The 13,005-nt window shown below is 50.2% G+C and overlaps 1 protein-coding gene across 6 annotated transcripts in view; it reads left to right on the top strand.

Moving 5' to 3' along the window:
* The window catches only part of CIB4 (calcium and integrin binding family member 4), a 103,819-nt gene that overhangs the window by 10,963 nt on the left and 79,851 nt on the right, over positions 1–13,005 (top strand). For 5 of the 6 annotated variants that reach the window (XM_070379249.1, XM_070379247.1, XM_070379245.1 and 2 more), the window contains exons 1-2: positions 10,391–11,166; positions 11,426–11,573. The exons of the other annotated variant lie outside the window; for it this stretch is intronic. The gene's annotated coding sequence lies outside the window, so the exon portion shown is untranslated. Of the gene's footprint in view, positions 1–10,390; positions 11,167–11,425; positions 11,574–13,005 lie in introns of those variants that run through there. 6 annotated transcript variants of the gene reach the window in all.

Below are 13,005 nucleotides of genomic sequence, written 5' to 3'. Positions count from 1 at the left end.
CCCACCAACAGTGTAGAAGGGTTCCCTTTTTTTCCGCACTCTCTCCAAGAATGTTGAGGAAGAATTTAAACATCAGTTCCTCCCAGCACTAACATTCTAGGATCCTGGGTTGGTACTAAGCAACTGATGTGACCCAAACTCAACATGTGGGCAGCCTAGTGGGGAGGACCAGGATGCAGGAGAGCTTTGCAGTGACCAGCTGTGAGACCTGGGCAAGCCATGGCCCTTCTTTGAGCCTCAGCTTCCTCCTCTACAGCACAGGAAAATGAGGGCCATCTCCATGTAGGCTCTTTCACATAGTGGTTGGGGGACTCCAAGTGAGATGATGAATGTGAAACTGAGAGTAATTAATTAATTCTATTAAAAGGTGAGAATGTAAACCAAGAAGCTTCTGTATACCAAAGGAAACTATCAGTAAAATGAAAAGGCAACCTATGAAATAAGAGAAGATATTTGCAAATATTTGCAGAGATATTTGCATATATCTGATAAGGGGTTAATGTCCAAAATATATAAAAAACCACACAACTCAATAGAAAAAGGCTAAAGCATTCAGTTAAAATATGGGCAGAGGATCTGAATAGACATTTTTTCCAAAGGAGGTATACAAAGAACCAGCAAGTACATGAGAAGATGTTTAACATCACTAATCACCAGGGAAACTCAAATCAAACCCTTAATGAGCTACCACCTCACACCTGCTAGAATGACTATTATCGAAAAAGACAAGAGATGACAAGTGATGATAAGAATGTAGAGAAAAGGGAACTCTCTTGCACCGCTGATGGGAATGTAAATTGGTGCAGCCATTATGGAAAAAACAGTATGGAGGTGCCTCAAAAACATTAAAATAGAACTTCCGTGTGATGCAGCAATTCTACTTCTGCATATTAATCTTGAGGAAATAGAATCATTATCTCAAACAGTATCTGCACCCCCACTTTCATTGTAGCATTATTTACAACAGCCAAGATTTGGAAACAACCTAAGCATCCATCAGTGGATAAATGGATAAAGAAAATGTGGTATATATACAATATAAAAAAGATATAAAATAGAAGAAAATTCTGCCATTTACAGTAATTTAGATAGACCATGAGGGCATTATGCTAAGTGCAATAAGCCAGACAGTGAAATGCAAATACCATATGACCTCACTTTTATGTAGAATCTTACAATAACTGAACTCACAAATACAGAGAGCAGATTGGTGTTTATCCAAGGCAGAGGGTGGCACGTAGGCTCAGTGGGTGAAATGGTCAGAGGGTAGAAACTTCCAGTTGTAACATGAGTCCTGGGGGTATAATGTACATCATGGTGACTATAGTTAACAACCCTCTAATGTGGATTTGGAAGTTGTTAAGCGAGGAGATCTTAAAAGTTCTCATAACAAGGAAAAAAATTATAAGTATGTGTGGTGGATGGATGTCAACTAAACTTACTGTGGCAATCATTTAATAATATATACATACATCAAATCATTAGATGTAATATATATATGTCAATTATATCTCAATTTAAAAAAAGAAAAAAGATAAGAATGTTATTATTAACAACAGCTGGAACCCAGGTCTCCCTCTCTAATCCGCCCTTTCTCTGTTTTGATTTTCATGACTGTAGCTTGAGAGCAGGATGGCCTTGCTGGAGCAGACCGTGGGGACCACCTGACTTCCAGCTTTCCCTAGCCTGGGTGATCTCGGATGGCCAGCGCCCATGTAATCAGACCAAAGCCTTGGTCTGTCATTGAAAAGAAGTCTTGGCACTGACGCAACCAGTGGCCTTGCTGGGCCAAGCATAGCCTTTGGGTGTTTGTTGCGGGGAGGAGAAACAGCCTTAATTCAGATGTGGCTTGAGGACAGCTGGTTTCCCTGGATCAGACTGGCAGGAAAGAGGAGGGAGGTGGGATATAGGGGGTGGGGGCACCAAGCTGTCCTGGACTGACCTGCTCATCAGCACCCCCATTAGTCACTTGCCAGGAGGGAGGCTACAAGGAAGAACCATGTTATTCCCCATATTATTCTGAGAATGGTGGGAAGGAAGGCTGGACTGGAAGGCTGTTGGAAAGCCTGGAGTGGCAGCCTAAGAAATCTGCATGGCTGGATGGAGGCAGAGGAGGAATGTGACGCGTGCTGGGGCAGAGTTATTCCCTGAAGAGATCACAGCCCTCAGAGCCAAGCCTGCATCCCTCGGTGTGGGCTCCTGTCTTGTGTGATCTTCCCAGTCTGCCTCTCTGGTCTCATCCCCCTTGCTCTGCTTAGGGCTCTTTGCACCAGCCATTCTGTAATCTTCACAGTCCCTCCAAATGTTTCAGGCTCTTTCTTCCCTTTCTGCTGGAAACGCACATTGTGCCAGCTATAGATATGATCATACTTAGTGTTGCCCTTGGAATGGCAGCATTCCCATTTTACAGATGAAAAAACTGAGGCTCACAACAAAGCAAATGGGCTAAGCTCTTACAGGTAAATAGACAACAGATTCAGTATTCAACCCAGATCAGTTTGACTCCAAATTCTGTGCTTTCCCTCTTTTGCCACACTCCCTCGCCAGAAAACGATTGAGTGAAGAGCTAGGCAGCAACAGGGCAATAGAACAAAAGGTGCTATCTACACAGAGACTGGCCCATGGCTGGAGCTTACAAATACTAGTTGAGTGAATGAATGAGCAGCTCAGAGAGGAAGGCTGTAGGTGGGGTCAGGACTCAGCACCTGGGCTTGTCCCTGGTGGGACAGATGCTTGACTTTGAGTAGGAAACAGGGCAGAACTGTGGATGAAGCCAAGCGGCACCAGCTTGCCAAGGAGCTGGGAGAAAAAAAACGGCCATGAACGAGCTGGACTCGGTGACTGATCCCAGATGGAGAGGAAAGAGGAGGCCAAGTTGTCCATGGCCCAACCTTAGCATGGTGCCCCAGCACCCAGTCCAGGCAGGGGCTTAGAAGGGTCTCCACAGCTATGCACATATTGAAGGATGCCTTTGAGGCTTTGATCTAGGTGTCTGGGAGAACAGCCACGTCTCCAGCGCATGGAACAATCTGAAGGGGAAGGGACCATCCCACCCCTGGGTGGAGGTTGGTCCTGGTACTGGGTCACCGTGGGCAGGCACAGGTGGGTTCCTGGGCTCTGCGCTGTGTGGATGTCAGGTGACACAGAGATGGCATCGTCCGGTGATCCATGGAAACCACAGCACGTCAGGGAGCTGCAGATCAGCGAGGAGGCAGCGCTTAGGTGGAAGGGCACCGAGACGTCGGGGAGATGGAAAAAGTGATGTCGTTAAGGAACAATGTGGCCAAAGGAATGAGCTGTAATTTGCTGGATCCAAAAGGACAAACGAGAAAACGGCTGCCAGAGGCCCAGGAGTGTCTGATGATGGCCTGACACGGTCCTGGGGGAGGGACTGAGCCCCAGCCCAAGGCCAGAAGGGAGTCACCCCATAAGCTCTGTGGACCTTTTCTGTCCCCCTAATACCTTGCCAAGCAAACCCTCCAGTCTATTAATAAAGGCTTGATGAATTGAGTCAGGACAAACCTCCTGGCCAAAGAACTCTACCCTCTTTGAATGGAGTGGATCTAAGGAGGCAGCTATGAGGAAGAGGAGAGACCATAGGTTCTTTTTGTTGTTGTTGTTAAATAATTTTTATTTAGTTTTGGCTGTGCAGGGTCTTCGTTGCTGCATGCAGCTTTCTCTAGTTGCGGCCAGTGGGGCTGCTCTCTAGTTGTGAGGGCTTCTTGTTGCAGTGGCTTCTCTTGTGGAGCAGGGGCTCGAGAGCACAGGTTCAGTAGTTGTGGTGCACGGGCTCAGTTGCCGTGAAGCATGTGGGATCCTCCCAGACCAGGGATCGAACACGTGTCTCCTGCAGTACCAGGCAGATTCTTAACCACTGGGCACCAGGGAAGTCCAAGAGCATAGGTTCTGAGGTCAGCATGCCTGAGTGGGTTTCTACTTTTTTACTCTAGTCAAGTTGAGAACCTAATTCGCCTTGGGTGGGGCTCCAGCTCACCTGCTACACTGTGGGGCCCAGTCTTCCACAGAAGGGTGTTCTCTCCTGCAAGTCTGGGGCCAGGGAACTTCAGGGTCTGATGGACTGGGATTCCAAGAGGTGACTGACCTCCAGGGACTTCACTGGGCCGTACGAATGGCCACACCAAGGCCTCTGTCCACCCATCAATGGTGAACCCAGACATATGCTCTCCTGTTTGCCCCAAAACTCAGTTTGAAGAGCATATCCAGTATATGTGTGGTCCCATTGTCATCTCCATTTTTTCAAGGAAGCAGGATATCTCCAAGATCCACCTAGATGGTAAGTGGGGGAAGTGGGACTCCTGGGTGGCCCCCCACAACACAGTACTATCTGTACATCTTCCTTCTCTCTCTGCACACACCTGTAAAGTCTCCCCCAGGGCCTGTCATTGTCCTCAGCTGCCAGGTCAGTTCTCCTGAACTCCTTCAACAATAAGTCCCACTTCTTATCTCCTGTATCTGAGCCCTTTCACTCCCAGGCTGGACCAGTCTCCAAAAGATTGGGAGAGGGCTGCAGAAAGGGAAGCCCGACACCCCTGTATGGAGAGGGAAACACGGCACAGAGCTGGCCTGAGCCAAGGTCAGGCTCCAAGCTTTCTTGTCCTCAGGTCTGGCGAGAGCTGCAGAGAAAGGCAACAGGCAGAGAAACACTGTTCTGTTTTCTTAAGCTCCCAGCTGGGTCTGAGAACACCAAATCCTCTTTGAGAAAACAGAAAGGGGATTAAAAAAAATCAAGATATTAACCTTTTGAAATTGGACACCCCCCTCCATATAGAGATTAATTTCTCTCCTAAGCGGTTTTTTCATTTCTGTAAACATGTTGATTCATGCCGGCATCATGGCCAGCCTGGATTATGGATGGATGGAGAGACAGATGACCTCATCTCAGCCCTGTGCGTACCCAGGTATATGTGTGTGCACATGCACACACGCACACACACACCTGGAATAGCAGAGAGCCCTGGACAAGGAGTCGCAGATATTGGGCTTTATTTCCAGCTCTGCTGCTGAACCTCAGATTCTCATCTGTAAAAGGGATGCTTGGACCAGCCAGGTTTCTCAGATTCCTTACCAGCTCACTCTCTGGCTCTGCCTGGCAGTGTAGGTTGCCCCCTCCACCCTCACCCCACCCCGCCCTCGGCTTCTCAAGGGCCCTGCATGTTTCTCCCAGGATTTCTCAGATAGCTTTCAGGCCTGAACAGCAAGCACAGGCAGGGCGGGGGAGGGGAAGCATGCACTTTGGTTCTGTGTGGGGCCAGAGCAGCTTTTATGGTTACTTCAGCTCTGCTATAAATGCAAAGTCACCTGTAAAACACCCAGCACGTGATCTGAGAACATGGTTGGTGCTTCTCCAAGCGGATTCCTTCCCTTTCCGCTTCCTCTTTTTAGTTTACCTGGGTGCTCACACCCATCTGAGGCCTGGTTCCTTTCATCAGCCTCATCCGCTGGAGAAGCCACATTTTTTTCTAATTTTAGGTTCCCCTCGGCATGTGTCACGTGGCTCTAGGATGAACTAGAGAATGGTTCCCATTGCTTTTATGATGAAGAGCTGGCTCCTCGGCATGGCCTGCAGGGGGCTCTTGTGGATCCGCACTCCTAACCTCCAGGCTGGCCTGGCAGTCCTGCCACTCTGGGCTTTGGGAGCCTCTTTCATATCCCATCCTGTCATGCTGCTTCCTCCATGGCTCCACGTGAACTCTGTCTCCGCCCAGGTTGACCCCTGTGTCCACCTGGTGCACACACCTGCTCTTCTGATGGTCCTGCCTCCAGGAAGTCCTCCTTGACCCCAGGGAGGTTACATCCCTTCTGCTGTGGTCCTCTGTTCCCCTTTCCTTCCAATGACAAAACATCATCATAATGAAAAGACCGGTTGTACCTAAAGCATCAGATGTCTACCTTCCTCACTGGGCCATAAATGCCAGGAGGGCAGGGACAGGCCAAGTGTCTGTTTGATTCAACACTGCTCAGTGTCTGGGCTCCACAGTAAATGAATGAGTCCAACTGAGTCTAAAATCACTCTCTTTAAACTCAGCTTAGAACCTTCTATGAGGTCCAGGCAGAACATTTCCTAAAATAGCTTCACTCTTCTCTTCTCTAACTCTGACCTCCACTAAAGGTTTTCTCTTTTCCCTACTGATGCCACAGATTCTCAAAACCTCAATTTCTTTTTAAATATACTTCCGACCTGCCTACACCAACAGCCCAACCAAGCAACAGTTTTCGTATCCACATTTCAGTTCCTTCCACCTTCCGGCAAGCCCAATCATTTCCAAACCTTGGTTGTGTTCTGATTCTTGAGGCTGCAGCCAGCTGTGGTTATTCTCAACTCTTGCTGTCACGGGGGAGGAGGGTAGATGTGGGCTAGCCCTGACTCAGCGAGGACCGGGAGAGAGGCGCTGAGTGTCCTCAAGGGCCTTGGGTAGGGCTGGGCCACTGAAGTGGTCTGGTTCTGGCTGGAGCAGAGGTTATGTGAATCCCTGTTAGACAGTCCTTTTGGCCAGTGTTCCTCAAAGGATGCTCATAGAACAATGGTGTCTTGAGATGTTTTGCAAAAGAAAAATCCTGTGCTCCAACACATTTGGGAAATTCTGAGCATCATTCAGAGTTAGTTCTTGTTTGCAAGCTTCAGATGCTAACTCTGCTAATTTAAGCTTAAATGGGATTTCTTCTAAGAATCTTGGGTAGCTCACAGAATCTCCTGTGGGGTCAGAAAACCAAGGTCGGAGGCAGAGCAGCCAGGAACAATGCCCAAAGTCATATTGTAGCACTGGCCCCAGGAAGACCCCATGGTTGCTGATGCCAAACTTGTGCTTTATACTGCAGCTTGTGCCACCGGCTCTACCAACACTGGAAGCTGCTTCTAGAACTGCCATCACTGTAGCCTCTGGGAACAGATTGTAACTGCTGCCACCACTGCTGCCATCACCCCCATCAGAGAGGCATCTGCACAGTCCCTGCTTCCTGGCATCACGGTCTAGGGGTGGAGTGAGGTCACGTGCCTGCACCGTAGCTCGAGAGGCTGGGTGCTGTGAGTTCCATATTTCACTTTCTGCTTCTGTACTGGGAAGCAGCCTCTGCTTGAGCACGCAGGGGGAATCCTCGAACATAGGAAGGGAGGGCAGATGCTGATTGGTCCAAAATGACCACTGTTCTCTACACTGTGGGCCCTAGCCACCTACCTCAGGAGTGTGCTGTGCTCTGCAGGGTCTGCCATTCTTAATACGATTGACATTTGGACTGGGCACTTCCTTGTGGTGGGCTTTCCTGGGCATTGCAGGATGTTGAGCAGCATCCAGGCCTCTACTCACTAGATGCCAGTAGCATCCCTCCAGTGGTGACAGCTAAAAGCATCTAAATACATTGTCATAGGTCCCCTGGGGAATGAATTTGCCCCCGGCTGAGAACAACTGCTCTAGGATATGTGCAGGAAACTTGTAATATGTTTGAAGAAGCAGGATTGATTTAACCTGATTTCCCAAACTTATTTGACTATGGAAACTTTTTTTTTCTAACTCCCTTTGATTCTGTCTCATAGAACTTACTTCTTTGGGAAATGCTGAGTTGATAACTGGGGGCCTCATTCTACATGTTTCATGGAGGTTGGAGGATTGCTTGTGGCCACACCTGGTTGAGGTCCAGCTTCGTGAGGACCCACTCTCTGGGGAGTTAGTTGTGACTCTCGGACACATCCCAGCGTCCAGCAAGGAGCTTGCAGAATGCCATTCACCACAGAGTCAGTCTTTTCCTCTTGGATGTGAACCTGCCCTGCAGACACAATACTTCTCTGACCCCCAGGCACACTGCCCTAGGGACACACCTCCACCTGTGGCAGCCCCCTGGAACCCCTGCACTGTTCGACAAAGGTCTCTCCAGATTCAGGCTCAAACATGGCTGGTCTCCAACATGCTGGCCCAGCCTCCCTGCACGTTCGCTGTATCCCCACATGTCCACTAGGTCAAGGCCCACGGAATGCCCTGGATACACGGCCAAGTCTGCCCCAACCCAGGAAATACCCCACCACCATGCTGCAGGATGGGCTTCACAGGCCCTTGCAGAGAGAGGCCACCACTCACTGGCCTTACCTTTGGGGAAGAGATTTTGGAGCTGCTGCTGCCAGGCTGGAAAAGGAGTGAAGGGAAGCATGTGTCCTTGGCAACTCAGGTGTCCGTTCTGGAGACTTCTGTGATCCACAGTTTTCTGCATGTGGATGGCTCCACTCCTGTGTGCAGCTTCACATTTGGAGCTCATTCACGTGGCTTAGAGTATCTCTCACTGACCTTGGCTCTTCACCTTGGAAACCTGGGGCTTTGGAAGTATAAGAGTGTCAGGGTTAGACAAAACTGTGTTTGATCTTGGTTACGGCTTAATGGTAGAATGATCTTGGCCAGGTCACCCTTCTTTTGGAGTTTTAATTTCATCATCCATGTAGATTTTTAAAAAGCACTTTATCTGCTCCTACATTTGATCATTCTGGATTCTAGGCCCTAACAGGTGGCTCCTGGGTGAGTCTCACTGAAGCCTTCCTGAGGGTTTAGGGGCTCAGGTTCTGGACCCCAGGATGCATCTTCGTGGGGCAGGGGAGACAACGGGAATGAAAAACAAAGGCTTGAAAATGCCTTGGATCCCAACCAGCCAGAGGATGCGCGAATGGAAAATTCCTGCTGTGTATCAGAGGCCCACCTGGCCCGGGTGACAGCCAGCGAGCCAGACACACAGGCCCCACGGCGGTGTGTTTAGACAGCAGTTTTCCTGCCCTGGTAGAAGTTCACCCTGCCCCCCACCAACGCTCATCCTGGGGAGTGGGGAGGGGCACGGGTCCTCACTCAGGCCCAGGAAAGCTTCTTGTGTCTTCATATCTGAGCAGGGGCTGGGGAGCGGTCCTGGGAGCTGTGATAGGAAGAACGAGCAGCGGGAGGCCTGGGTTTGGCCACCGTCTGCCATGAGCCCATCTCTGTGACTCAATCTAAGCCTCAGAGCCCTTGTCTGGGTGTGTGGGGCTGGACAGGGCAGTCTGCAGGGTCTCCAAAAGCCTTGGCAGAGGCCTACCTTCTCTCGGAGATCCCACATCTGCCTTGGGAGAGGCCAAGTTCCCTATCAAGGGCAGGACCTGGGGGCAGCTCTCAGAAGCTGCCTCCACCCTTAAGATCACCATCCCAGGAAGTTGGCCAAGCCATGGTCTGGGGCTATGGGACCTCTCACTTTGCCAGCACTCTGAGCGCCCACTGAGGCCTCAGGGTGATCCCTGGGAGGCAGGCTCAGGCGAGTGTCATGAAATGGACCCACCCTACTCACAAACTGGGGGCAGAGGGGTGGAGGTGGTAGACCCAGAAGAGGCTAAGAGGAGCCCTGAGCCATAGGGACAATGTTGTCCAACACCATTTGGGGGAGAGTCCCTGAATATGGAGACACTCCAGGGACAAGGCCTCATGCTCTAGTGTGGCCTGGGAAGGTCTCTGGGCAGCATCACGGCCAGGATGGTGTGGCCCTCTGACCTCACACACAGCCCACATACCCAGCCTCATGTGTCTAGGGGTCAGACCACACTGAACACATTGGCCAAGGCTGACCTGCAGGTCCTGACTCTTGGGAGTTTGATTGGCAAGTTGGGCCCATGGTTTGGATCAGTTCTAAGAGCCTGACAAGTCCTAGACTGGCATAATGGTCAATTCAGTAGGGTCATGCCATTGGGAGGTCCCTTGATCAGTGCTGCTTGGCCTACTGGACCCCACCATCCCATCCCCTTGAATTACCTCTTCTTAACTCAGATTCCCACAGAGAGAATCCCTCTCAGTGCCTTTTACCTCTCCCTTGGGTGCCAAGAAAATGTGACAAATTTCCACCCAAAGACACCACTGCTTCTGAACTCTGCCCATGCCCAACCTGTCTTGGCCCAGACCATCCCTTAGGCACTTACTTAAAGGAAAGTGCTGGAATGACACTGCAGACAAGCTGGGGCAAGGACAACCCTGGCCCAGACGACAGCTCCCTCTGCCTGGCTGATTGTACTAGCTCACTGGAGAGGGTTTCCTGTCCTCATCCTGGCCTACCCCTCCCTTCCTTTCCTCCATCCTTCTGTCTAAGGCCAGAGTTCTTTCTCTGAGCCCCCTGGTCACTCAGAAGGAGTGGTCTCTTTCTCAGATCCCAAGTCAGCCCCTCAGCCCCGGGTCACACCTGCCTTCCCTGAGGTCCCAGCTGCAGGGGCTGCCAGGGACTCACTCCAGGGAAGCTGTCTGCACATACCACCCCACCTCCCAACCCCAGGTCAGTTTCAGAACCCCTTCCACTCAGGAAATCCCTTCTCTTGTGTTTTGTTTCCTCACAGTTTCCAGCTTGTGTTTTTTTCCTTCTGATTCTTTACAGGAGCTCCCAGGGATTTGGAAGAAAATCCTTGCTTGCTCCTTGAAAGAAAAGCTATGACCAACCTAGACAGCATATTGAAAAGCAGGGACATTACTCTGCCAGCAAAGGTCCATCTAGTCAAAGCTATGATTTTCCCAGTAGTCATGTACGGATGTGAGAGTTAGACTATAAAGAAAGCTGAGCACCGAAGAATTGATGCTTTTGAACTGTGGTGTTGGAGAAGACTCTTGAGAGTCTCTTGGACTGCAAGGAGATCCAACCAGTCCATCCTAAAGGAAATCAGTCCTGAATATTCACTGAAAGGACTGATGCTGAAGCTGAAGTTCTAATACTTTGCCCACCTGATGCAAAGAACTGACTCATTGGAAAAGACCTTGATACTGGGAAAGATTGAAGGCAGGAGGAGAAGGGGACGACAGAGGATGAGATGGTTGGATGGCATCACTGACTCAATGGACATGAATTTGAGTAAACTCCAGGAGTTGGTGATGGACAGGGAAGCCTGGCGTGCTGCAGTCCATGGAGTCGCAAAGAGTTGGACATGACTGAGCGACTGAATTGACTGAGGGATTTGGATCGGGCTTCCCAGGTGTCTCAGTGGGTAAAGAATCTGCCTGAAATGCAGAAGATGCAGGAGACCTGGGTTTGATCTCTGGGTTGGGAAGATCTCCTAGAGAAGGGCATGGCAACCCACTCCAGTATTCTTGCCTGGAGAATCCCATGGACAGAGGAGCCTGGTGAGCTACAGTGTATAGGATCGCAGAGTTGGACATGACTGAAGTGACTTAGCAGGTATGCACCCAGGGATTTGGGTCACCTGGAAATCTCTTTCTTGCCTCTTGGGAGAACAGAGTCAACATGACAATGTGCATCTCTGAAGTCCAAGGATGCTCCGTGATGGGGATAGTCGGGAGTGTGCACACATATGTGTGTGTGTGTGTGTGTGTGTGTGTGTAAATGCACATGATTTGGGCACAGACTGGGTCTGCACAGAGAGACAATGTCTGCCTCTTACAAAGGTGATCACAGACCTTCTGCTCCCTCTTTCCAGGTCAGCCAGGCCAAGTGAGGGCAGGTTCTGAGAGCTCAGCTAACTTCCCTTCTGAGTCACGCCACAGAGCAGGGCATGGTTTCCAGGAGTCTGAACCCTGCCTCAGGGCTCTTTCCATCCTGCGCTGCTTGGATATTAAGAGAAGGAGGTGTGAGCCCAAATATCTGTAGTGGGGGTGGTTTGGAAGGTAGGTTAACCCTGGGGAGGGGTCAGTCCTCAGTGGGGTGTGGGATGGTTTTTGGAAATGATCACCAGAGGATTCACTCACTTTTCCAGAGCACTCCTTTGGTCCCACAGCTCAGGGTGCATCCTGATTTATGAGGCGTGGGATTCCAGCAGCTCTGAACAGGGTTCTGGTTTCTGCCCGGCTTGAGCTCCCAGGAGCGGCAGGAGGGAGGGGCTGGCGCTGGAATGTTAGGAGTTAGGAGGTTGAGGGAGCCGAGCCTGTTAGAAGTTAAGCGGGCATCTGCCTAGGATGGAGGGTGATTCCACCTGCCTTTGGCTATAGACCCTCTGGCTACAAAAAGAGGATGAGCGTCCCAAAGTCTTCGGGAAGCAGTGTCCTCAGAGCAGGTAGGCCCCCTGGACCAGCAGCAACTCCCCATCGGCCCCCCTCTGGGGGGCTGGTCACTTTTGCTTTGAGACTGAGTTATTTGTCACAAAGCATGACAGTGTTGATTTGAGCCACCAAGAAAACTTGTGCACTGTGGGTTTTCTTCCATTTAACAGATGAGGAACTGAGGCTAAAAGAAGGTTAGGTTAAAAGAAGCTGAGGGCTGCCAGGTCTCACAGCTAGAAAATGGTCAAGCCAGTTTCCAAACTGACATCTTCTAGGTCCAGTCTGTCCACGAGCACAGATGGTGCCCCCTAGCCCACAGAGGGCCAGTGTTGCGCGGGGGAAGGGACCTGAGTGTTTAACGATCAGGTCTAGGTTCCCATCCCGCCCCCACTAGTACTGACTGTGTGAACGGGGCCATGTTGCCAAAGCTCAGTTTTCTCATAAATAAAGCAGAAGTAATCAGAGATGCACTGGAGCTGGCTCATTCTCCCTCTCAAAAGCCAACTGTGTGTATTTTTCAATTTCTCATTCAGTCGTATGAAGCTGGTTAGCTTGAAATGGGCCACAGCAGAATATTGACACCAAAAAGTCAGTTGCTCAGTCGTGTCTAACTCCTTGCAATTCCATGGACTGTAGCCCACCAGGCTCCTCTCTCCAGGGAATCCTCCAGGCAAGAATACTGGAGTGGGTAGCCATTCCCTTCTCCAAGGTATCTTCCCAACCCAGGGATCAAACCCCACATCTCCTGTATTACCAGCAGCTTCTTTACCGTCTGAGCCATCAGGGAAGCCCAATTTACACCAAAGAAATGAGCAAACCTGCAAGTCAGGGCTTTGCTCCCCAGAGGGCTGGTGGTTAGCATGTCCCAGATTATCCCTGGGGACAATCCTTACCCTATAGGACTGAAGAGTGAATCAGATAAAGTCTGTCAAGTTCTTACCACCATGTCTGGATTGGAGCCAATACAAATGATCAGCAACAGTAAATGTCTTATCTTTTCTTCATCCTTATCATGTTTGAT

This window comes from Bos mutus, chromosome 11 (genome assembly GCF_027580195.1).
Source record: "Bos mutus isolate GX-2022 chromosome 11, NWIPB_WYAK_1.1, whole genome shotgun sequence".
Classification (NCBI taxonomy): domain Eukaryota; kingdom Metazoa; phylum Chordata; class Mammalia; order Artiodactyla; family Bovidae; genus Bos; species Bos mutus.
This window is presented reverse-complemented; position numbering and strand designations above follow the sequence as displayed.